The sequence below is a fragment of the Perissodus microlepis genome, chromosome 18 (genome assembly GCF_051167445.1).
Source record: "Perissodus microlepis isolate ML-2025 ecotype Zambia chromosome 18, ASM5116744v1, whole genome shotgun sequence".
Classification (NCBI taxonomy): domain Eukaryota; kingdom Metazoa; phylum Chordata; class Actinopteri; order Cichliformes; family Cichlidae; genus Perissodus; species Perissodus microlepis.
The window spans coordinates 88,703-112,837 of NC_140478.1; the positions used below are offsets into that span (position 1 = coordinate 88,703).

The window sequence follows — 24,135 nt, forward strand, 5'->3', positions numbered from 1 at the left end:
GTCGTCTTTCAGCCTTTCTTACCTTGGCCATGTTTCTGAGTATTGCACACCTTGTGCTTTTGGGCACTCCAGTGATGTTGCAGCTCTGAAATATGGCCAAACTGGTGGCACGTGGCATCTTGGCAGCTGCACGCTTGACTTTTCTCAGTTCATGGGCAGTTATTTTGCGCCTTGGTTTTTCCACACGCTTCTTGCGACCCTGTTGACTATTTTGAATGAAACGCTTGATTGTTCGATGATCACGCTTCAGAAGCTTTGCAATTTTGAGACTGCTGCATCCCTCTGCAAGATATCTCACTATTTTTGACTTTTCTGAGCCTGTCAAGTCCTTCTTTTGACCCATTTTGCCAAAGGAAAGGAAGTTGCCTAATAATTATGCACACCTGATATAGGGTGTTGATGTCATTAGACCACACCCCTTCTCATTACAGAGATGCACATCACCTAATATGCTTAATTGGTAGTAGGCTTTCAAGCCTATACAGCTTGGAGTAAGACAACATGCATGAAGAGAATGATGTGGACAAAATACTCATTTGCCTCATAATTCTGCACTCCCTGTAGAGTTGGTATAAACAGAGAGAGGAGATGAAGCTTTTTTTTAGACAGAGGAAGGAAAATATTTAGATTCACTTAAAAGGATAATTCTCTATTTTTAGCACTTTCCACTTTCACTTTCTTGCCATTGAACCATAATTAGCTTTAATTTCACTTCAAATACACGAACACAAAGTAAAAGTGTGATTCTGCCAAAGGTAAAACCTAAAATGTAGCATTTTGAAAGAGTTCAGAGAGTTCAGATATTTGCTGGTCACTGCATTTTTGTGCGTGCAGAATTGCTAGTTTGTTGCAGAGCATGGTTCGAGGTTTTGGAGAAGCGAGGGGAGACAGCCACCGGAAGACACCTGGCGCGGAGGCGAATAAGATGCTCTTTTGAACTTTTTTAAAATCGTTAATGAAACTTTTTTGGTTGTGAAACCTACGTATCTATTGTATCTGTTTGACGTTGAAGGGGCGTCATTAAATTTAAGCCCTAATGGTATAAAACATCTGCTTGTGCATTGTTAGTTAGAGATCGATGCTGTCTGCGTACAGCGGTCGTCTCTCCACGCGTGTCATTAAAATCATCGTTTGACTTCACCCGGCCGGATCAGTGTTGTTATTTTTTGGATTACCTCCTGTATCCCTCCTTGATATTTGAACCCTAACACTGCTGTATATGTGCTGGATTATTTGGACTACATTGCATTGTACAGTTAAACTATGATTGTATCTGTGGGGCTTAAAAACAATGACATGTGTGCACACACTCACAGTGGATTCATTTTCACTTCTTTAGGGCTGGTCTGGAGACATTAACTGGCTCTAGATGACAGAAAGCGCTGCAAGGGCAGAAAAAACAGTATTAAACCCTTTTTGGTGCACATTATGACAGCTGGGATTCATGTATTGTGCATATTATGTGTTGAGGTTTTCTCTTTGTGACTGAGGTCCTTACTGGCGGTGAGATTTGTATTGAGCGTGCAGTGCAGAGTGATCAGACACATATGTGCTGTTCCACAAACGGGATGTTTTTATTGTAGTCACTGTAGCAAGTGAGATCATTGAGAATTAAACCAGGAGGGATGGAAGGAAAAGATCAAACAACAGATCTTAAGTCCATGATACAATCTGAATGAAGAGAAAAGGCTCACTGTGTGGAAGGCTGAGATACTCGTCACTTCTGCAGACGAGCAGCAGAGACAGTTCAACAGGCCACAGAGTATTTTCCCAAAAGTCTCGGGGATCATTGAGATGTTTTCTGGCAAAACTGAGAGCAGCCTTTGTTCATTTTGCTCAGCAGGGGTTTCATCTTAGAGTGGGGGAACCCTAAAATCAGCAGTAGTGGCTCTTTACACCAGTGTGTGAATGCGAGAGTGAATGAATAGTGGCATTGTAAAGCGCTTTGGGTGCCTTGAAAAGCGCTATATAAATCCAATCCAATTCATATTACACAACTGAAATCAACAAGATGCAAGCAGGTATTTCATGAACTGTCCTGGCTTATTTCCACCCTCTACACTGACAGGACGCTGTTTACACAGTCTTTTTTCTATATTTAAGCATCACCAGCTGAAATTCATATTCATCTCTGTTACACTTGATGTAACAGACCACGAGCACCACAGCCATTGTGCATCAGTCACACGCAGTTCTTTACTGTAAACTAACCTGATTATCCTGCACTAACCTGCAGAGGATTTTCATGTGCTCTTTAAATAAGTTAGTTTGCTTTGCAGCGTGTTTCACAATATGAGAACATGAGGAAATCCATGCAAGCTTTAAATTTGCATCAAGCAGTCCTGAGCAGTCCTTACCTTTAAATATAAGCTCTCCTCTTCCTGTCCTGTATTCTTTCTCCATCTCTGAGTGAAGTTATCTCAAACTCGTTTCTGTCTCTGTGAAATACAGCAGCTTTTAGCTGCAACACACTGTGAAACAAACTGCACAAAAACAGTTTGTGTGTTTGCTGATGTTTGTTAAGCTGTGTTAAGGGTTCAGTATTGAGGAGGAGAGTAAAAACAACCATGGCCCAGAAGAGCTTGGTCAAACAATTGATTTTAATGACCACACGCAGCGTGGTGAGATGTACACTGCAAAACATCAGCTGTAGATCTCCGCCCAAAAAGACACTTCAGATTGCTTTTGATTCATCAGGGTTAACGCCCCCTCATGCGTCATCAGATACAATACATGCATACGTCAAATCAAAACCACAATGACTTTTAACACAGTTTGAAAAGAACATCGCCTCGTCTCCATGCCAGGTCCATCTTCTGACTCTCGCTTCTCCAAAACCTCGGGCCATGCTCTGCAACAAACTAGCAATTCTGCACGCACAAAAATGCAGTTGCAAGAAAATATATCTGAACTCTCACCTAGAACATAAGCCTACCTACAGTGTGTGCAGGTGTGTGTGTGTGTGTGTGTGTGTGTGGCTCGACCTCACACGAACTTTGTCTTATGAGAAGAAAGGCCAATTCTCATGTGCATAATAACCTAACTGAAACTATATCTGTAATATGTTGAATAAATGTTTTAATCAAGAACCTCTACTAAAAGCTTAATCAAAAGATATAAATGAATAAAAGACAATAATGAATAACCTGGTTATTCAAATAGCATCCAGACAGCTCCTCAAAGTCACTTTCACTTTGACAAGCACGCTCTGCAAAAGCCTGCGCTTCCTGTCTACTTTAACACAGAGTGTACTCAGAGTTAGGCCTTTCTTTTATAATGCAACAGAATCAGCACATACACATTTAAGATTATAACAAGCATTCAAAAGCATTTAAGATTATAGATTTAACTCAACAGTTTAACGTGGTTATAACTGCACCTGTAATAAAGGCTAATTGGGTACCAATATGTTTAAACATCTGAATACAATATCAATGCTGTAGATTATGTTATTAATGTTATTACTGCAATGGTAATGATGATGACCATGAACCATAGCAGTGAAATAATTTCCCTGATCTCCACAGCTGATAGAAACGTTGCATTTGAAATTACCTGCCACGACATGTTACTCCCTTTATGCTTGATCGTCTTCTGTAGGGCTCATTAGATGCTGAAGTACCGCGGCCACAACTTATGGACACCTGCAGTCGTTCCAGAGCTGTGCCAAAAAAACAAAACCACACAGCGGCCCACTTGGACCCTTTACTATGGCACACGTCATCTCTTTTTATGTGACGTCCCCTGGTGATTATTTTAAATGAAGGCTCAGAGTGACAGAAACAATAACTCCCTGCAAATTTGTTGAACCAAAAGTAACGAGAAAATGTAAGAAGTTTCAAAATAGGGCTGCTGTGGCTCACTGTATGCTGGACCAGTGAAACTCTCCTTTCTGTCAGTGTAAAGATGACATATTTAACTGTTTTTCTACATGATAAAGAAAAAGCTGCTGTGACAAAGACAGAAATCTGTTGGCACAGCTCTTTGTACTTAAATCGTAAGAAATAAACATGTAAGATTACAGAAAAAAGCCCTGACAGCTCATTGCCCAAACTGCACAGTTTTTCCTTTCGTTTTTTAAACTGTAGTTGTCAATAGAAAATTGATTAACCGCATAATCGTTTCGACTGTAGCTGCGTACATAGCCGTGACAAATGATGATGATGATGACCCCGACCTGTTGGAATGTGAAGACTTTGTGTGATTAATGATGATGTGACAGAAAATGTACAACAAGATGTTACATACTGATATCTCACTTAAAGGTTATACTGACAACAGGAGGGAATGTCAATAGAAAATTGTATTTGTTTAGTCAGTATAAACTTTTAATGATATAAGTTTATTTGTGATAGAATGCTGCATGATGATCTTTTCATTGCTCAGAACTGATTGTTCTTTATGAAACGTGTTCTGATATTCGTATCTGAATCTTTCCACAGCGATAGTAAGAAGTTGAACAAGCAGTTCTGACCTCGCACACACGCACACATGCACATGCACATGTCACTGAACGAATGTATTAATTCCTGTTGTATAAAGAAAGAAGGCAGACGGTGACAGAGCGCGAGTCCATGAATGTCTCCTGTGCGAGCACTCTGTGACCGTCCTCGCGAGTAAAGACAACTGCAGTGTTTGTGTTTTCTAACTCAGGTGTCTCAGCTGAAGAACTGCGGGGTGATTTTTAAAAATCCCCTGTCAGTAGTCATATAAAACAGATTTCTGTAGTAAAAAGTGAAAAACAAACTTTTCTGTCATTTAATTGTTATTTGCTTGATGTCTTTGTGTAGCATGAATGGCAATAAAGGAGGTTTTTATCACTAGGAAAAGCTGTAAAACTTATAAAAACACAGTTAAAAGTCCAAATTTCATGCTTGTGCTTCTTTGTTGTGAGCAGCAGATCCAACAAGTTAAGAATTATTAATGACTTCAAGCGAGCGTTCAGGCCTGTGAAACTCATTTAGACACTCACAGTGAGCCATGGCTCTGTGGTATGTGCACACATCTCTGCCATTCAAAGACACTTTGTATAACTTGATTTTATGTTATTTTTCAAATGTACATTTTCTTTTTCAACAAAGCAACATTTTATTCAGTGTTTTCATGAAAATAGTATTTTTATGCATTAAGTACTACTTGGGAGAACACACCTGAGGTCTAAGGCCTGGACAAGTTTGAAACAATGGAAAATGGCAGAAAATAAAAACAAGTCTGCACTCAGCTTTGCAGTCTACCATTGAAATGCAGTCAGATGCTGCCCACTTTACGTTTTCACGTTTTCACAGTTGTTTGGTGGTGGCTATGGCGGAGCTGCCACGAGAGGCCAGGTGGATGAGGGAAAGGTGAGGCAGGAGGAGCAGAGGCCCGAGGCGGCCGCCGGTCCGAGTGTCAGGTGAACTGAACTTCAGGTAAGAAGTTATGACCTGCAGTCTATCTGGATCAGATATAAACCAAGTTTAGGTGGAGTTTATTTTCGTTGTGCTGACTTTTTACAGTCAGTTACAATAACTCGTACTGCGTACTAGCCAGCATGATGGAGTTTCTACAGCTGGGTGGTGCTATGATGTTACTGATAGTGAACTTTATTTTATTCATAAGGTTAGTTAGTAGAGTTGCCAACCGTCCCCTAAAAAACTGAATTGTCCCGCATTCAGAGAAAATATTACTTGTTTCGTATTGAGGTGAAAAGGAGCACAGTTTGTCCCGGACTTCAGCTACAATGGAAAAAGACACAAAGCTGGATTTATTCTGTGTCTTTAATTCAATTCAATTCAATTCAATTTTATTTATATAGCGCCAAATCACAACAAAAGTCGCCTCAAGGCGCTTCATAGATACAGAGAAAAACCCAACAATCATATGACCCCCTATGAGCAGCACTTTGGCGACAGTGGGAAGGAAAAACTCCCTTTTAACAGGAAGAAACCTCCGGCAGAACCAGGCTCAGGGAGGGGCGGCCATCTGCTGCGACCGGTTGGGGTGAGAGAAGGAAGACAGGATAAAAGACATGCTGTGGAAGAGAGACAGTCAGCTGTCTCTTCTTCTCTCATTAAATCATGAACCTGATCAATGATCAGCTGATCGGCTTTTCTCTCTTGTTTGTTTATCGCCCACTTTGCGCCAGAAAGAGGAAGCCAGCGGTTGTCGCGCTAAAAAAAACAGCAGCACGTTTAAGCTTGATCAGCTGTTGTTAGAATTTATTTAATATTAATTTCTAGTATCAGCTGATGTTTGCTGGAGCCACAGCTGTAAAGCTGCTGGTCATGATGTCGGTTTGGATATGTGGTGAGAAACATGAAGATGAAACCAGGAGATGTCCTTACTGAATCATCAGAGCTGAACAGGTGATGGAGAAACAGGTTTACCTTTTAGGTGACATGAATGAGTTGAAGTTATGAACTGTTTCTGAGAGACAAATAACACCAGGATCCTTTTCTAAGTAGCTGACAGCTGGTAACTGTGCAGGGGCGGATCTAGCAAAGTGTTGCCAGGGGGCCAGGAAGGGCATTAACAGGGAGAGGGGGGCACAAAGAAATACTTTTCTTTGTTATTCTCATTTAAAATGTCTAGCTTTTATTAAATATCTGAATCTTACAACCAAAGTTTTTATCTGATGTACAACATATAGAAATCATACATATATACCAACAAGACTGTACATCACTGTCACAACAGTGTTTGTTTTCATTCAAAGGCTTTATGGTTTTTCCTATAATACCTGGGGGGCCGGTCTCTAGTCAAAATGCCCGGGCCGATTTTTTTTGTCCCAGTCCAGCCCTGACCCCCAGCCATTAATAACTTGGATATGAAATTATATCGGGGGCCAAATATAATTGTATAAAACAGCCGTGGTTTAGAGGCTGTTTCTACCCAATAAACCATCACACAGACCCACTGTAAGCTTCACACATGTCTCAGTTTATCTGTGTGCAGTTACCTGGAGAGTCAGAAGCTGTTTCCTCTTCCTTGAAACTTGCTCCACTCCGTCTTCATCGCTGTGCTCTGCACTCTGGTTGCTCGCCCCATCATGTGAATGTTCTCAGGTGCTTTTGGCCAGAATTCATAGGACGGACACAGACGGGGTTCATGGATTACTGCCTGTATCATTAAATGAAGGAACGGGCAGAACACATATTAGTGATTCCTGAGATCAGGGACAAAACAGGTTTTAATTTTCTAAAAAATATTTTTTGATTTTTTTTAAAGACATATTTACATATAATTGTTACACAAAGTTTTGGCTGGCTCACCTTGTTTTGGTACAATCTGCCAGGTGTAACAATTTTTAATCATGTTTTTGCTGGAGAAGTGCAAGGTTTTAGTCAACACCATCAGACACAAAGAAATGTAAAAATATATATTTTAAATTAAGTTGTTTCAGCTATTTTGACTATTAGCGGCTTCTCTGTTCTACTGTTTATGCACATATGTTTTCAAAGTAATTATACCACATTTAAAAGTAAGATTGTTTTGGCTTTTTATTATTAGAGTTAGGCAGCACGGTGGCACGGTGGTTAGCACTGTTGCCGCACAGCAAGAAGGTCCTGAGTTCAATTCCAACATCAGGGCCCTATTTCAGGAAGCCGGTTTAGTGCAAACTCTGAGTAAGTATACCCTGAGTGAACGAAAACTCTGGGTCTTCGGTTTCACAAAGCGAGTTCAGATGAACCCTGAGTGAGTCACCATGACGACACACTCCGTGAAGCTAACCTGCCCCCTAGCAGGTTTACTGCAACTAACCCTGACTGTCCCCGCCTCTTTGTCGGAAACCTGACTGTAGGAAGTGTCAGACATGGCGTGCCCCTTCCTTGAAGAGCCAGTAGATGTTGAAGCCCAAATTCTCCGCAGAGCTCTCCGCCGGGAGAGAGTGATTAGAGCGCGTTTGGACATTTTATCATTTCCTGATGATTTTCTGTGTGAACGTTACCGTTTTTCAGCACAATCTATAATTCATTTGAATAACATCCTCAGGCCTAATATTGCTCATGTGACACATCGCGGACATTCTCTCAGTTCTGTACATATTATTTGTATTGCACTTCGTTTTTTTGCAAACGGGAGCTTTCTGTATAATATTGGTGACGCTGAGCACGTTTCCAAGGCTACCGTCTGTCGGGCAGTCAGGAATGTTACAGTTGCACTGAAACGTCTCCTGCACTCGTTTGTGGTGTTCCCCGGTCACAGACCCACAAGATTTATCAAAGAGGGATTCCACAAAATTGCAGGTATCAGGATGAACAAAACTTAATTCATGATGTGGTGATACTTGAACTACTACTTAAATTTTACATTTATTTTCAGGGTTCCCAGGCATGATTGGCTGTATAGATGGCACTCACATTCCAATCATTGCTCCTTCAGTAAATGAAGGAGACTATGTGAACAGGAAGTCTTTCCACAGCATTAATGTACAGGTACATAGTTCCCTGTAGCATTTCAAACTAACAAATTATTTCATTATAGTAATGGATGCTAATTTGTGTTCTCCGCACTGTGAAGATCATATGTGATGCTGCCAACATTATCACAAATGTGGAAGCCAAGTGGCCAGGCTCTGTTCATGACTCACGAATTTTTCGTGAATGTACACTGAGCACAAAATTTGGACATGGTGAGTTGAAAATACTTTAAAATATATAAAGACCAATTGCTACAGGGACATTTGAACTGAAGTGTATCCTTCTGTCTTAGGAGAGTTCACTGGCTACTTGCTTGGTGATAGGGGGTATCCATGTTTACCCTATTTGCTTACCCTGACCCTGAACCGGGCCCACAGCAGCGATATAATCTGGCTCATTGCAGGACAAGAGCCAGAGTTGAAATGACTATCGGAATGCTTAAGGCCCGGTTCCAGTGCCTTCAAAGACTCAGGGTCACCCCAGAAAGGGCATGTGACATTATTGTGGCATGTGTGATTCTTCACAACATTGCCACAATTAGAGGAGAACACTGTCCTTCTGAACCAAACATCAGCAGTGATCCAAACCATGAACATCCTGACCCTCCCACGGACATACAAGATGGAAGAGCAGTCAGTCGACACCATATGTCACAATCATTTCCTTTGACCCATCACCTCAACATGTTGAAAGAAGAATAAACAGATTTTTTGTTCAACTGGCTTTATTGGTCGCCTGTATTTCCTGTACACAAAGTATTAATAAGTATATTATTATGTTGTTCAAACACTGAAATAATTCGTCCATCTCTGACCACTTCACCCACCCTTAACTGATGTTCCAGCAGTAAAATCTCAATCTTGGTCTTTTGGATCTGCTGCTTGAAGTGTTCCATTTCCAAGTCGCATTTTTTTATTTTCTTGATCAAATAGGTCTTGTACAGCTGCTTTACAGGGAGCTATTGAAACACAGAAAATAGCATTGACATTCATAGTACATGCCTACTTAGGTTGGTTGTAAATCAGTGCTGAACATCTTACTGAGGAAAGGTTTGTTGGAGAAGTGGCTGGACCCTCTTCCTCTTCATTTCCATCATCACTCTGTTAGAGACATAGAAAGTCCATGGTTTTATTATAGTACCACATTTTATTCAATTGTTATATTTTCCACTGTAAGATGTAAACCTCATAAAGTGTCTCTGTTGCTTCCTCCTCTGTAACAGCTGTCAATGTTTCTTCATTATTTTCCTGTAGTAAAGAAATTAACAACATTGCTGTTCTACTGTAAACTCATATAATCTGTGGAGTATTAAGAGTACTCACAACTGCATGTTGGTCTGGCTCAACAGGAGGCTGCACCAGATGCAGTACACCATCACCATCAACTGATAGAATATGAGGTTTATACAGGTCACTTATAACTTACAAGGGACCAGATGGCAATTAACAAACATATACCAATCACCTTACACTTCATTGTCATTATGCTCTCAAAGACAACCAAGACTGAGGGAAGGCTCACTCTGTGAGTGGTGGTGGTGGAGGACCCCCACCTGTTTTTCGGGCCTCCGCTTTTTTTTCTGTTGGCTATAACGGGTCACATTTGAGCATACAGAGTAAGCAAATATGTACTTGTAATGTGCTCAGATAATTTCAATAAGTGCTTACAGGAAGAAAATTAATGTAGCCTCTAACTGCAATTGATTTACATAGGACAAACAGACCAAGCACTATGGCTCATAATACAATTACACCTTACCTGTTTGGACTATATTTTTATATTTCATTTTTACTTGCTGCCAGGAACGTTTGGGGCCTGTTGGGTTGCACCTGCGCTCACATCACATCACAAAATAAAATGTATAAAATAAAAAATAAAATATAATAAAATAACGTGTTAAATGGGTGGAGATCCCTAGATCAATGTTTAAATTAACACTCACGCATTGACTCTGTCGGCTATGTTTTGCCATGCATGCTCCCTTTCTTTTGCAGCTGAGGCTGTGTTACTTTTTTTCCGCAAAATTTGCATGTTATCGGCATATGCTGCCATCAGAATTTCGGCCTCAAGCGCTGTAAAATACATTGACCGCGCCTTCTTTCCCTCCGTCTCCATGGTGACTCGCTTAATCTGTGCTCCACTAATCAGGGCTTTATGTATCCTCGTGCGCGCGCTTAACTTGGGGTTAAAGCAACTCCGCGTTGATTGAACTAATTGTTATCAGCCTTTCTGAAACCGAATATTCCGAGTTGGACAGTTCGGGGTTACTCAACCCTGAGTATCGTTTTTCACTCTGAGTTTTCTAAACCGGCTTCCTGAAATAGGGCCCAGGCCGGGGTCTTTCTGTGTGGAGTTTGCATGTTCTCCCCGTGTTTGCGTGGGTTCCCTCCGGGTACTCCGGCTTCCTCCCACCGTCCAAAGACATGCAGCTTGTGGGGATAGGTTAATTGGATAATCCAAATTGTCACTAGGTGTGAATGAATGTGAGTGCGAATGGTTGTCTGTCCTTGTGTGTTGGCCCTGCGACAGACTGGTGACCTGTCCAGGGTGTATCCCGCCTCTCGCCCTATGACAGCTGGGATAGGCTCCAGCGCCCCCCGCGACCCTGAAAAGGATAAGCGGAAGCGAATGGATGGATGGATGGATGGATTATTAGAGTTACAGTCATACATATTTTCAGAAGCTTGTATTTAATCTCCATAAGAAACAATCATATTTAGCAGCATGAAAATTACATATTTATTTAGAAAATTACGTATTTTTATTGGAAGATCATGAGGGAGGAAAATATATGGTTCTTCAAAACAGAAAAATAAACAAAAAATCCATATTATGGAGTTGACAAGTGGTGACACAAGAGTAGAAAGCAAGATATTATTTCTTTCAAAATTACCATTAAACCTTAACAACCTTTGTAATATCACAAGACACATCATAACAATTCTGTTTTTGCACATGTCAAGTTCTACATCTTAATAGTTCACCAGCAAGTAGCTGCCTACTACTCCTTGATTCCTAAAGTACTCTGTGGTTGTGTGTTTAGACCCTGCTGGACTTTCTCTCCTTTTGACTCTCTGTGCTTGTTTCCAAAACCTTGTCTTCTGACTTTTTTCTCTTCCTTTCAGATCACTGATGTTCTTTATTTTTCCCTCTTTCACTCTATTTCTCCATCTTTCCCTTTATGAGAAACTCAGGCTGGCTGTTAATTTTTTCTCTACTTATTTTTTGATCATCCCTGTTCCTTCTCTTTTGTTCCTCTACTGACAGCTTCCCCTTTGCTATTCTAGCCTGAAATGTACCATTTTGTAATTGCTATAATTTTTCTGAAGCATATGCATTTACACAGATTAAGGATGAATATTCACAACACAAATATGTATTAAGCAACAGAAATGCTATCCGGTCTTTAAGTCTGATGTCATTAGCCGTTTCCAGGTCCAAACTCCGCTGCAGATCCCAAAGTCAAAGGAACTCTGCGGCATCACTGAGAGTTACAAACTGTCTGAATTCTTTCATCTTTAATAAAATGATCAGTGTGGCTGTTTTACCAGGTGTAACATCCAGGCATCCATGAAAACAGAATATATGAAATTTAACAGAGTTAGAAGTTAGCTCGCCGGTTTCCACCTTAACACCAGCTCTGCTACCACTTCCAACATAAATGAAGACAAAACTAAACAGCAGTGACGTTTGTAGGGTTACTGATGTTGGACTAGCTGGTATATAATGATGTGCTACGTGATTGCTAGCGACACAGCTATGTTAGCGTAACATAAACACAGTGAAACTTTCTTCCACTTGATAAAAGTTAACATGAGGGTTCCTGATGGTTAGGCTGACAGTGATCACTAACTGTTTTTAGGGGCTTGTTCAGATTAAATAGAACAAGATAAAAAAAGAATAAAAACATGTTAAAACACAACAGCCTTAATAAACACAGAGTAGTTTGGACCTGAAAGCAGGGTTCATACATCATCACTTAAAAGACCAGCTCTCGGGGCAGAGATAGCTCAGTAGATAGTGTGTTTGCCCCATGATCGTTGGGGGTTCAAATCCACCGAACAGCGGCTATCCTGAGATACCCTTGAGCAAGGTACGTCTCTACACACTGCTCCCCAGGTCATGGATTGGTAGCTGCCCACTGCTTCACTGAGTAAATGGGTTAAATGCAGAGGACCAAGCATTTTCCTACAGGATTAATAAAGTATACATTAACTATGAGATTCAAGATCAGGCAAATTCCATAATATTCGACACATCTGTAAAGCAGAAATATCAGTAAAATACACAGGAAGTAATATGACTGAAATAGTAATAAAAATAACTTAATATAATTAGTGAATAGGACACTTTTGTGACATTTGCCAAAATCATTAGAAAAAGGGTCAACACCGTCAGGCAAAAATCCTGATGGTGCTGACAAAATACCCTACTTTCTCTCATAGCACGTTTTTCTGACAGACGCCATCTTGTTTTTCATCAGTTGCTTATGGCCTCTACTGTGGTGTTGATGCACTATGGTTGTGACACAGAGTTTTATCAGAAAGGTATGCAATAAATGAAATAAAAATTAAAAAAACTCACCAGAGCAGTGACCTCATGGCATGTGTATCAAACAGGAAGTGGTAAAGGGGTCCTCACAGTGTAAGTTACCCACAATAATTCCTGATTTTTTTGTACTTTTTAAAAAATCTGATGGTGTTGACAGAAACTTTGGACATGTTTTGTCCCTTATCTCAAGAATCACTGATATATTCTCAAAATCTTTCATAAACTGCCTGCTTTTCAGGAATGAGGTGGTAATTCGATTTTGGAGCAGTTGTTGAGCCATAACCAATGATGAGCAGCTTTCCTCACTGTCACTGGTACAGTGCTGCACTGATGCCTTCCTGAGAGCCAATGCAAGCACAAAGAGTTAAGTCAGCAGTTTTTTGATGAGCTTTCAATATTTCCTTTAACTAACGGGGAGTGAGGTCTTTTTATCTCAGGCATGTCAGGAACACTGAAACCTGGGCTGACTGACCTGACCACAGCCTCTATGACTTCAGCATCACTGTGTCCTTTACACAAGAGGCCGACTGGCCCACAGATCTTGACACCTCTCCTTACTGTCACTTCTTGAAGCCTGTTTGCTGCTGTAGGAAACACGTTTTATGGAGCTGTCAGCTGACTCGGCGATGTTCTGTTCACTCTTTGACACACACCCTGCTAATTGCTTATATTAACATCTCTTGGCTGGTCTGAGAATGGGTTGGTGTTCCCCGGACAAGCTGGAGGAGGCTTCTCTGCTTGGGCTGCTGCTGTGTTACTGCTGCATTTCTGCTCATCAGACTCACCTAATGAGATGGCTGGAACTGTTTCTTTTTGGCGAGGTGTCTGATGTCAGCTGGCAGTGATGATGATGATGCCACTCGAAGCTGCTTTTTCAAGTTTGATTCAGTTAGTCTTGAGTGGAAGCGCCTCTTTGCAAGAGTCAGTTTTGAAAAGACCTGTTCAAAGTGGTACGTTGTCCCAAACAGATGCAAATTTCAGGGCATGTCTCGCCAGGATGGGAAAAGCCTCAGCATGAACGTACAGTTTGTGAAAGTCCAGCAGAGAGAGGCTGTTATACTTAGCTTTGAGCTCGTAGTTGTTTTGCAGCCCAATTATTTCCACTTGGAAAGTGTCTGGCACAGATGGTTGCACATTAAACGGCGTAGCAAACATCTCCAGTTCCTTTTGGATATTCTTCACATCTTGAAACCTGTCATCAAATGCCTGAATGAGTTTTGCACAACGACTGTTGTTGTGATTTGGCGCTACACAAATAAAATTGAATTGAATTTAGAATTTGTTTGTTTTATTTTATTGTGAAAGAACTATAGAGGAAGCGACCACCTTTTCGCACATGCGAAGAAAAACATCCTAGTTTCGATGTGAGTTTGTTTTGTAACATGTCAGTGTGGTTGTTAAGCGCGCTGTAACAACACGACAGCTGATTTTACGTTTACGTTTGTGTTTTGCAGCCCGAGTCGGAGGTTTTCGAGATCACCGACTTCACCACTGCGTCCGAGTGGGAGCGGTAAGCCAGCTGGTCACTACTCTGAAAACTAGGATTAGTCCACAGCTTTACGTGTTCCGCACAGCTCTCCCTCGGGAGACACGAACCTGCATTTATTTCTTCAGGCCTAAACATAACAACATGATTGTATATTACAGCGAACCTAACCTCAAATAGTCAAGCTAAAGAGTGAGGCTGTGTATCTGTGTATATACATTTACCACCACTCTGATATCGCACACCAGCGTCACTAAAACTATAACACTGCACAGATATAGATGTGCTTCCGGTGTAGATGAATAGGAAGACTGATGGCATATGTGTGAGCCATTTTTAAATAATCCTCTGGATATTGATTACCAAACAAACTATAGCCAACTAAAATGTATTATTACAAAATGTGCGTTAAATAAAAATGCATTTTCCAAGAACTGACCTGTAATTAGACACATTTGTCAATAAAGAACTCACCTGCTTGTTAGGGCTTGAGCCAGAAGTTTGAACTAGGAGTGGGTTTCCATAATCGATATTCCAATTAAAATCGATTTTAGCTTGAATAAAGTGATATTGATTCATTAAATCCTGAATCGATTTTAAATATAAATGTATTTTGCCAGAAACTCCAGAATCTCAGGTTAAACCTCACAAAACGATTTCAACAATCACCAAACAGCTGAAACAGTAAATGAGAGCAGCTGCACGGGTTCCACACAAAGACGTAAACACAGAGCGTGGACCGTTCACCCGACGGCACGTACACAGACGTATGAGCTGACCGCTCACAGAGTCTGAGCTGCAGGTTTTGTCACTCTGACCAAAATTGACTGAACCAGCAGCAAAAGAAGATCCAGACTAGGCTTCACGTTTGATACACATCGTCATTAAATCTCTTATACTTTGGCTGGTTTGCTTCCACCACAATAAAATCACACTTCCTGTACAGCTCTCTCTCTGTGTGCTTCAAGAAAAGTTTCCCATCTCAAGTCTCTGTTTTCTGCATTATTCGCTGCTTATTATGCACCCGTCTACCGTTGTTTACAGTGCTGTTGGACGCTGGGTTTTTTTGTTGTTTGTTTGTTTTTGTTTTTTAAACAAAACAGCAGTAAACCAGTAGGCTGTGGCTCCTTGTGTTTGTCAGGTGACAATAAACTAAATATAGCTAGATGGTACAGATTAGAGTCACAAGGGAAAAGAGTCACTCTGTCAAAAGTCGGAATTTTCAATCTCAAAATCAGTAATAAAATAAATGGACTGGTTCTTATACAGCGCCTGCCTGCTCTCCTGGAGTACTCAAAGTGGTCTATACAACATGCCACACTCACTATTATCTATACGGTGAGTGCTTTCTAACTATCATACATATGCATTTATACTCTGATGGATACATCGGAGAGCAAGTCGGGGTTGGTATCTTGCCCAAGGATATTTGGCATGCAAACTGGGGGAGCCGGGGATCGAACCACCAACCCTCTGATCAGCAGCTGACCTGCTCTACCTCCTGAGCTACAGCCAGCCCTTAAATAAATATATAAACTGACGAGAAACACGAGCGCACACTGAAAAAAAACAAGGGACTCTGAGACACTGAGGCAGCTGATCTGGTTGGCCAGTGTTAGCATCAGATTGATTCTTGTTTTAGTGGTTCCTTCCAAAATCACAATGCCACTAACCAAAGGTCATGAGGAGGGGGGAGGGGGGGGGCTAAATGGTTGTTTGTACCAAAGCACTGTCTCGGCAAATTACTGCGTTGTCATCTCCTAATATGTTGATCCATTGGTTGGTGCAGCTCGTGTGTGCAGAGGCAGTTCAAATGGCTGCAGCCTCTTTAACTTGTAACGAATCACAGTTAACATTTGCATTCAGTCATATTCATTGCTTACTGTGAATGTAATATTTGAAGCACAGTGTGCTTGGAGGGAAATTCATTTCTGAAGATTAGTTTCAGTGGTTATTTAGCATGAACCAGACACTGTGCATGTATGCTGGGCTAATCTGTTCATCTGCCTGAAGTTTTGTGTCCAGAGTGGAGGAAGTGCTTAATGATTGGAAGCTGACAGGGAACACTGCACGGAAGGTTTCTCCAGAGAAGGTATTTTTCACTCATCCAACCTTTACATGCGTGTGAAGTATGCAGAAAGGAAGTATCTCACCTTCATCGTATGATGCTGCATTATCTGAACACAGGGGGAATACACCAGTGGAACCTGGGCGGAGAAGTCACAGGAAATTAATTTTGCTGACTTCAAGTTCTACATAAGCCACTGCTTTCTGAAACAAGAGTGTGAAGAGGATGATGGGAAGGACAACCTCGAGGAAGGTAGAGTCACTTTGTCTGCACTATTATCAACATCAGCTTTTCATTGACTGTTTGTTGTGAATGATGTTGACAGTGTTGGACAGTCCTGCTCAGTGCACATGCAGGCTGTGGTAGAAGGACCGTCACGTTTTCAGAATTTTGTTATCAGAACGATGGCAAGCTGACATCCAGACTCCACACCCTTTATTATGTAGCTTTAGTTTTTATTATCCTGCAGATTTGCAGAAATATTTATTATTATTAACATCATCCCAGGGCACAGCTGTGGGCCTTCATCCTCTGGTTTTCATGCTTTGACTCTGGCTTGTACCACAGCCTGCTCCCACACCACTGTTGAAACACTGATGAAGTAAACCTTCTTCTCGGAAAAAGCACGAGGTTTGGATGTATCCGCTTAAAAAAGGGAATAAACACCTTTTTTCTTTGTACAAATAAAAGCAGGCAAAGCAGAAATGTTACCTGGATACTTGCTTATTTGGTTGTGAATGGCAGTGGGCGTCCACTGAGGAGGGTAGCAAGGCTCCATCTTTGAAATTGAACGCTGCACTGAGGTCTAGCAGGACAAGCACAGAGATGAGTCCACTGTCAGAGGCCATAAGAAGATCATTTGTAACCTTCACTAAAGCTGTTTCTGTGCTGTGATGAGCTCTGAAACCTGACTGAAACTCTTCAAATAAGCCATTCCTCTGCAGATGATCTGTTAGCTGTTTGACAACTACTCTTTCAAGGATATTTGATATGAAAGGAAGGTTGGAGATTGGCCTGTAAGTCAGCTGGGTCTAGAGATCCTCAGACATCAGTGATGTACAGGACAGTAAATTACTGCCACCTTGTGGCCGCAACAGAAATGAGCATCTGTGAAAGTCAACCCAGTACAGTTATTTTGGTAGATGTCCCACTTTAATAATCATATGCACCTCAGATGGTGTTTAAAATGAACAATGTTTTTGACACAGTTCTTCTATTGGCAGATGCTATACCGTTGGCAATGCAGGATCTTCTCTGTATGAACAATGATTTCCCTCCACGAGCCCACTGCCTGGTCAGATGGTAAGTTTAGTCTTTACTTTTTATGCTAAAAAACTGCTTCACTCAAAGTGGAGTGGAGTCATTTATCTGCACGCCTCACAGCGAGAAGGTCCCGGATCAAATCTGTGTGGAGATGCATCCTGTAACTGTGCCTGCGCAGGTTTCCTCCACAGTGCAAAGATGTGCATGTTAGGTTAAATGGATATGTGAGCTAGATACAGTGCATAGCATAAAGTGCAACATGAACATATAGTTTAAGTGTGTCTTTCATTTAAGAGAGCAAGTCCAGAAAGTGCAAGTGTTTCTGGCTTTGAGTTGCCAGAAAGACTTCGTAAATATAAGCAGAGAATCATAGATGCGTCTACAAACCAGTAATTCAGACAATTTCTGAATATTTTATTTTTCTTCAGAGTGAAATAGTAAAATAATATCCCATTGATTAGTGATGGTCTTTATTGTTACCAAGGGATCTAACAGCATACAGAATGAAGCAAATGTTTCTTCCATCCTATGTGGATAAATGTCTGCTGTGATGCTGTATGTGTTGGTAGGTTTGGCATACGAGAGTTTGTGGTCATCAGCCCTGGAACGAACTGCGAGGCCGTCATCAGTGAGTCGAAATGCAACCTGCTTCTAAGCTCCATCTCCATCTCTCTGGCCAACAGTGGCTGGTAAGTTACGGTCATCGCACTGCGTGGAAGGTTTTGTGAGCACATTAGTGCCTCCTGACGGTGTGATGTGTGTTCATGTTTGAGTTTTAAGTGTGCAGCTGAAGGAGTGATGGTTCACCTTTTGAAGGCGAACCATTTCTCTCTCACTATCAATAACTCCAGTTTTCCCTTCTCCTCAGGTTAAGAGCTTTGGTGTCATCCTAGACAGTTCACTTTCCTATAAATCTCACATCAATAATTTCACCTGTTCTGCCTGTTTCCGTCTATGCAGCATTTTTTTTTTTTTGCCTGTCCCATTGGGTCTTTTAGCCGTCAGAATTGTTGTCTGAAGACCAACAAGGAGACCCAATGGATTTACTTTGCCAAATGGATCATCATGGCATTGCCGTATTGGTCCATTTGATCGACCTTTGTTGTTATTATTTATTTTATTTTATTTTCAGTTGTTACAGACGGGACAGACATGACTGAGGGATAGGAAAGGGAGAGAGAAAGAGGAAGGGAAAGAAAAACAGAAGGGGAGAGGGACAGTGAGAGAGGAAACTTAGAAAGAGAAAGAAGAGAAAAACAAATCTTCTGGATCACCTGTTGAGAGAAAAAGAAAAGAAAACAAGCAAAAAAAACAAAGCAACATACTAAACACAACACCATCACGTTAATCTAGCTCAGTGTAAACAGCAGTAAATACTAAATATTGAATGTTGTTGTGTAGCAAGCAGGACCGACAGCGCACAATGTGCTTGGAAATAGCAGCCAATAAAGGTGTAGTTTATGTCTATGAACAGTGAACACCTGTGTGCACACCTGTGTGGATCAGCGCGCTTGTATTCAAAAGGTTTCCCCGTGTAACGGTCTGTAAGAGGATGTAGAGAGCCATAGCCCGTCCTCCAGGGCATGAAGCAGGCATGGAGGAGATCCAGGCTCCAGACATCCAGAGACCCCAGAGTGTGAGAGCCCAAGGAGGACCACCGGAGGGGCATCCGTGCCACCCTCCTGGGAAGAGCTGAGGAGAGCCCCAGACGAGGGGTCACCCCAGTAGCCACGGAGCAGCAGCCAGAGGGGGCTGCAGTGGCGTGCCCGCCGGCTCTGCCGGCAGCCAGCTGTGCCAGAGTGAACCGAGCCGCAGGCCCAGAGGCCGGAGGCCCGAGGGCCCCCTTTGCCCCGGAAGAGGCCCCGATGGCCAGCAGAGAACGGGGGTGTGTGAAGACCCCAAACCTCCCTCCTCTCGCTCATGTGTAGTGTTGCTGCGTGTTGTTCTAAGGTGCATTTAAAACATGGGAGAGCATGGTGCTGCTGCCAGAGAGCAGCAGGTGTTAGCACGGCCCCTCCCGAGAACCCTCAATGTCTACATGGATTTAAAGTTGAGAGGTGGGCACCGGCGCCAGAGGTGGGGTATGCAGCATTAACAGATTACGTCCTTCTCTCTCCACCCAGTCTACGTCCATTCTTGTCCACAGTCTCGTTACCTCCCGTATTGACTATTGCAGTTCTCTTCTGCATGGTCTCCCCCATAAATCCCTCCATAAGCTTCAACTGGTTCAGAACTCTGCTGCTCGCATTATCACCAGAACCCCTCCTACCAGCACATCACCTGTTCTTCAGGAACTTCACTGGCTCCCAGTGGAGTTCCAGATAATATACAAACTTCTGCTCACCTTCAAGGCCCTTCATAACCTCGCTCCTCCTTACCTTTCTGACCTGTTCAGCACTACCTGTTCTGCCCGCTCACTTCGATCTTCTTCTTCAATTCAATTCAATTCAATTTTATTTATATAGCGCCAAATCACAACAAAAGTCGCCTCAAGGCGCTTCATAGATACAGAGAAAAACCCAACAATCATATGACCCCCTATGAGCAAGCACTTTGGCGACAGTGGGAAGGAAAAACTCCCTTTTAACAGGAAGAAACCTCCGGCAGAACCAGGCTCAGGGAGGGGCGGGGCCATCTGCTGCGACCGGTTGGGGTGAGAGAAGGAAGACAGGATAAAAGACATGCTGTGGAAGAGAGACAGAGGTTAATAACAGATATGATTCAATGCAGAGAGGTCTATTAATACATAGTGAGTGAGAAAGGTGACTGGAAAGGAAAAACTCAATGCATCATGGGAATCCCCCAGCAGCCTACGTCTATTGCAGCATAACTAAGGGAGGATTCAGGGTCACCTGGTCCAGCCCTAACTATATGCTTTAGCAAAAAGGAAAGTTTTAAGCCTAATCTTAAAAGTAGAGATAGTTTCTGTCTCCCGAATCCAAACTGGAAGCTGGTTCCACAGAAGAGGGGCCTGAAAACTGAAGGCTCTGCCTCCCATTCTACTTTTAAATACTCTAGGAACAACAAGTAGGCCTGCAGAGCGAGAGCGAAGTGCTCTAATAGGGTGATATGGTACTACAAGGTCATTAAGATAAGATGGGGCCTGATTATTTAAGACCTTGTATGTGAGGAGCAGGATTTTGAATTCGATTCTGGACTTAACAGGAAGCCAATGAAGGGAAGCCAAAACAGGAGAAATATGCTCTCTCCTTCTAGTCCCTGTCAGTACTCTTGCTGCAGCATTTTGGATTAGCTGAAGGCTTTTCAGTGAGTTTTTTGGACATCCTGATAATAATGAATTACAGTCGTCCAGCCTGGAAGTAATAAATGCATGAACTAGTTTTTCAGCGTCACTCTGAGACAGGATATTTCTAATTTTAGAGATGTTGCGCAAATGGAAGAAAGCAGTCTTACATATTTGTTTAATATGTGCGTTGAAGGACATGTCCTGGTCAAAAATGACTCCAAGGTTCCTCACAGTGTTACTGGAGGCCAAGGTAATGCCATCCAGAGTATGAATCTGGTTAGATACCATATTTCTAAGATTTTCAGGGCCGAGTACAATAACCTCAGTTTGATCTGAATTAAGAAGCAGAAAGTTAGCGGCCATCCAGGTCTTTATGTCTTTAAGACATTCCTGCAGTTTAACTCATTGGTGTGTGTTATCTGGCTTCATGGACAGATAGAGCTGGGTGTCATCTGCATAGCAGTGTAAATGTATGCTATGTCTTCTAATGATGCTGCCTAAGGGAAGCATGTATAATGTAAACAGAATTGGTCCTAGCACTGAACCCTGTGGAACTCCATAATTAACCTCAGTGTGTGAAGAGGACTCTCCATTTACATGCACAAACTGGAGTCTATTAGATAGATATGATACAAACCACTGCAGCGCAGTACCTGTAATACCTACAGCATGTTCTAATCGCTCTAATAGGATATTATGGTCGACAGTATCAAACGCTGCACTGAGGTCTAGCAGGACAAGCACAGAGATGAGTCCACTGTCAGAGGCCATAAGAAGATCATTTGTAACCTTCACTAAAGCTGTTTCTGTGCTGTGATGAGCTCTGAAACCTGACTGAAACTCTTCAAATAAACCATTCCTCTGCAGATGATCTGTTAGCTGTTTGACAACTACTCTTTCAAGGATGTTTGATATGAAAGGAAGGTTGGAGATTGGCCTATAATTAGCTAAGACTGCTGGGTCTAGAGATGCTTTTTGAGTAAAGGTTTAACTACAGCCAGCTTGAAGGCCTGTGGTACATAGCTGATTATTAGAGATAGGTTGATCATATTTAAGATCGAAGAATTAATTAATGGCAGGACTTCTTTGAGCAGTTTTGTAGGAATGGGGTCTAAAAGACACGTTGATGGTTTGGAGGAAGTAATTATTGAAGTTAACTCAGAAAGATCAATTGGAGAAAAAGAGTCTAACTTAACATCAATGGTACTAAGAGTAGCTGTAGATAATATTACATCTGTGGGATGATTACTGGTAATTTTTTCTCTAATGATAAAAATTTTATTTGTGAAGAAGTTCATGAAGTCATTACTAGTTAACGTTAAAGGGATGGTTGGCTTCTTCTATCCAGCTTTCTGTGCTTTGCTTCCGCCTCACCACCATGGGAAGCAGAGCTTATAGCTGCTCTGCTCCCAGGCTGTGGAGCTCTCTGCCCCCACATATAAGAAACACTGGTTCTCCCCCAGTTTAAATCTCAACTCAAAACCCATCTGTTCAAATCTGCATGTTCACTGTGAATCCACTGTTTGTTCATTTTATCTCTTACTTTTGTTTTTATTGCTCTTCATTGTGTCAGTGTTCTGTTATGTGTTTTTATCTATTGTACAGTGTCCTTTGGTGTCTTGAAAGGCGCTTTATAAATACAATTTTTTATTATTATTGTTATTCTACTGGAAGAAGAGTTTTACATTTAGATTGGCTTTTATTTTTATATTATTTCACTATCAATCTGAAAAATGTTAAAAAGCCTTTAAATTAACATGGTCTCATCCACCCCATGCCCCCCCCCTTTAGACTCACCCCTGTTTGCTGCAGGTAAAATGCGACGGTTGCAGGCTGTGACATGTAAACATGGTATCAGACTAAATGAATAGTTCATCAACATATTTGAATGTAGCCTGACTTCTGTAGCTTTCCTGCTGTGATGGAGGACGAGCTCTTTCAGAATAAAGGTTTTAATGATGATCACGAGAGCAGCGCTGCTGAAAGAAGTTTTCTTTCACTTTACCTGAGCTCACCGTCTCAGTAACGCCTCTTTGCTCCTGTCAGTGTGTAAACTTCAGCTCCACGTCAAACTGTGCAGCGTCATCATCACTGCTGCTGTGTTATCAGTGTTTTGGTTTAACACTGGGGATGTGTGGGCTTAATGTTGTCAGACCTTTTATTCACATGCTGCTCCTAAATAAGTTTGGTTTGCATGGCTGTTTATACTCACAAATGTGGCTGAATAATGTATATGTGTTAGTCCCCGTAGGCCGTAGGGAAATAACTCTGCATTTAACCCATTCACCCAATGCAGCGCCTGGGGAGTGTGTAGGGACCTTGCTCAGGGGTACCTCAGCTTAGCTTTTCACTTGATTCAAACCCCCAACCTTCTGATCCTGGGGCAGCCACTCTACCTACTGACCTATCCCTCACACACGTTTACATCGTTGAAAAAGTCTGTGCTACAGAGCACGCTGCATCGCTGCATCGCTGCATCGCTGCATCGCAGCAAAGAATTGGTTTGGAGGATTTTTTTAGAAGTGATGAATTGCTGCAGCCCCAGATTACGCCAATGAACACAACATATTAAAACCAGTCTGTGTAGCACTCAGTGGTCCGTGCAGTGACAGTGCTGACATACATGCCAGTACAATGCAGTTCTGCAGCTTGTTGCTCTGTGTTTCAGTCGGGCTGTTCAGTTTAGCTGGATTGTTGCTGGTTGAGAGAAACTGAAGCTGGATGTCGGGCGTGTACCAGAGATCCTGCTAGTAATGCCTTCTGCTGTTTATCTTGTGTTCAGTCAGGTGCCGATGTTTGCGCAGATCCAGCAGAAGTGGAGGCGGATGTATGCCGGAGAGTGCAAAGGACCAGGCGTGCGCACCGACTTTGAGATCGTTCACCTGCGTCGAGCGCCCGTGCCGTACAACCACCTGTCCGGCCTGCTCGACATCTTCAAATCTAAGATAGTAAGTGCTCTGGAACAAACATCTTTATATGGATCATATTTCAAGGTTGTTTGTTTGTTTTTAATAAAGAAAAATTAAAATTGTGCAGCCACAGAGCGTCATGTACCCATGTTCTACAAGTATCACCTCAGCATCCTGTTCCAGACGATTTTAGGACGATGTGAATCCTGTTA

General features: G+C 42.0%; 2 long non-coding RNA genes and 1 pseudogene across 3 annotated transcripts in view; 2 read left to right on the forward strand and 1 right to left on the reverse strand.

The window, feature by feature from the left end:
• Positions 1-7,353: 7,353 nt before the first annotated feature.
• On the forward strand, positions 7,354-9,122 carry LOC146366351 (uncharacterized). Its single transcript, XR_014797569.1, has 2 exons — positions 7,354-8,414; positions 8,500-9,122. It is a non-coding gene; the product is annotated as an uncharacterized LOC146366351 (long non-coding RNA).
• A 238-nt stretch (positions 9,123-9,360) lies between these two features.
• On the reverse strand, positions 9,361-14,419 carry LOC146366352 (uncharacterized). The gene is made up of 3 exons (XR_014797568.1): positions 13,736-14,419; positions 9,584-11,004; positions 9,361-9,499 (listed from the first exon to the last, which is right to left on the reverse strand). It is a non-coding gene; the product is annotated as an uncharacterized LOC146366352 (long non-coding RNA).
• Positions 14,267-24,135, forward strand: part of LOC146366353 (rab3 GTPase-activating protein catalytic subunit-like) — a 35,925-nt pseudogene continuing 26,056 nt past the window's right edge. Inside the window, exons 1-7 of the transcript XR_014797565.1 lie at positions 14,267-14,314; positions 14,405-14,460; positions 16,450-16,528; positions 16,624-16,756; positions 17,728-17,806; positions 18,337-18,456; positions 23,797-23,962. The product of XR_014797565.1 is annotated as a rab3 GTPase-activating protein catalytic subunit-like (transcript). The remainder of the gene's footprint in view (positions 14,315-14,404; positions 14,461-16,449; positions 16,529-16,623; positions 16,757-17,727; positions 17,807-18,336; positions 18,457-23,796; positions 23,963-24,135) is intronic.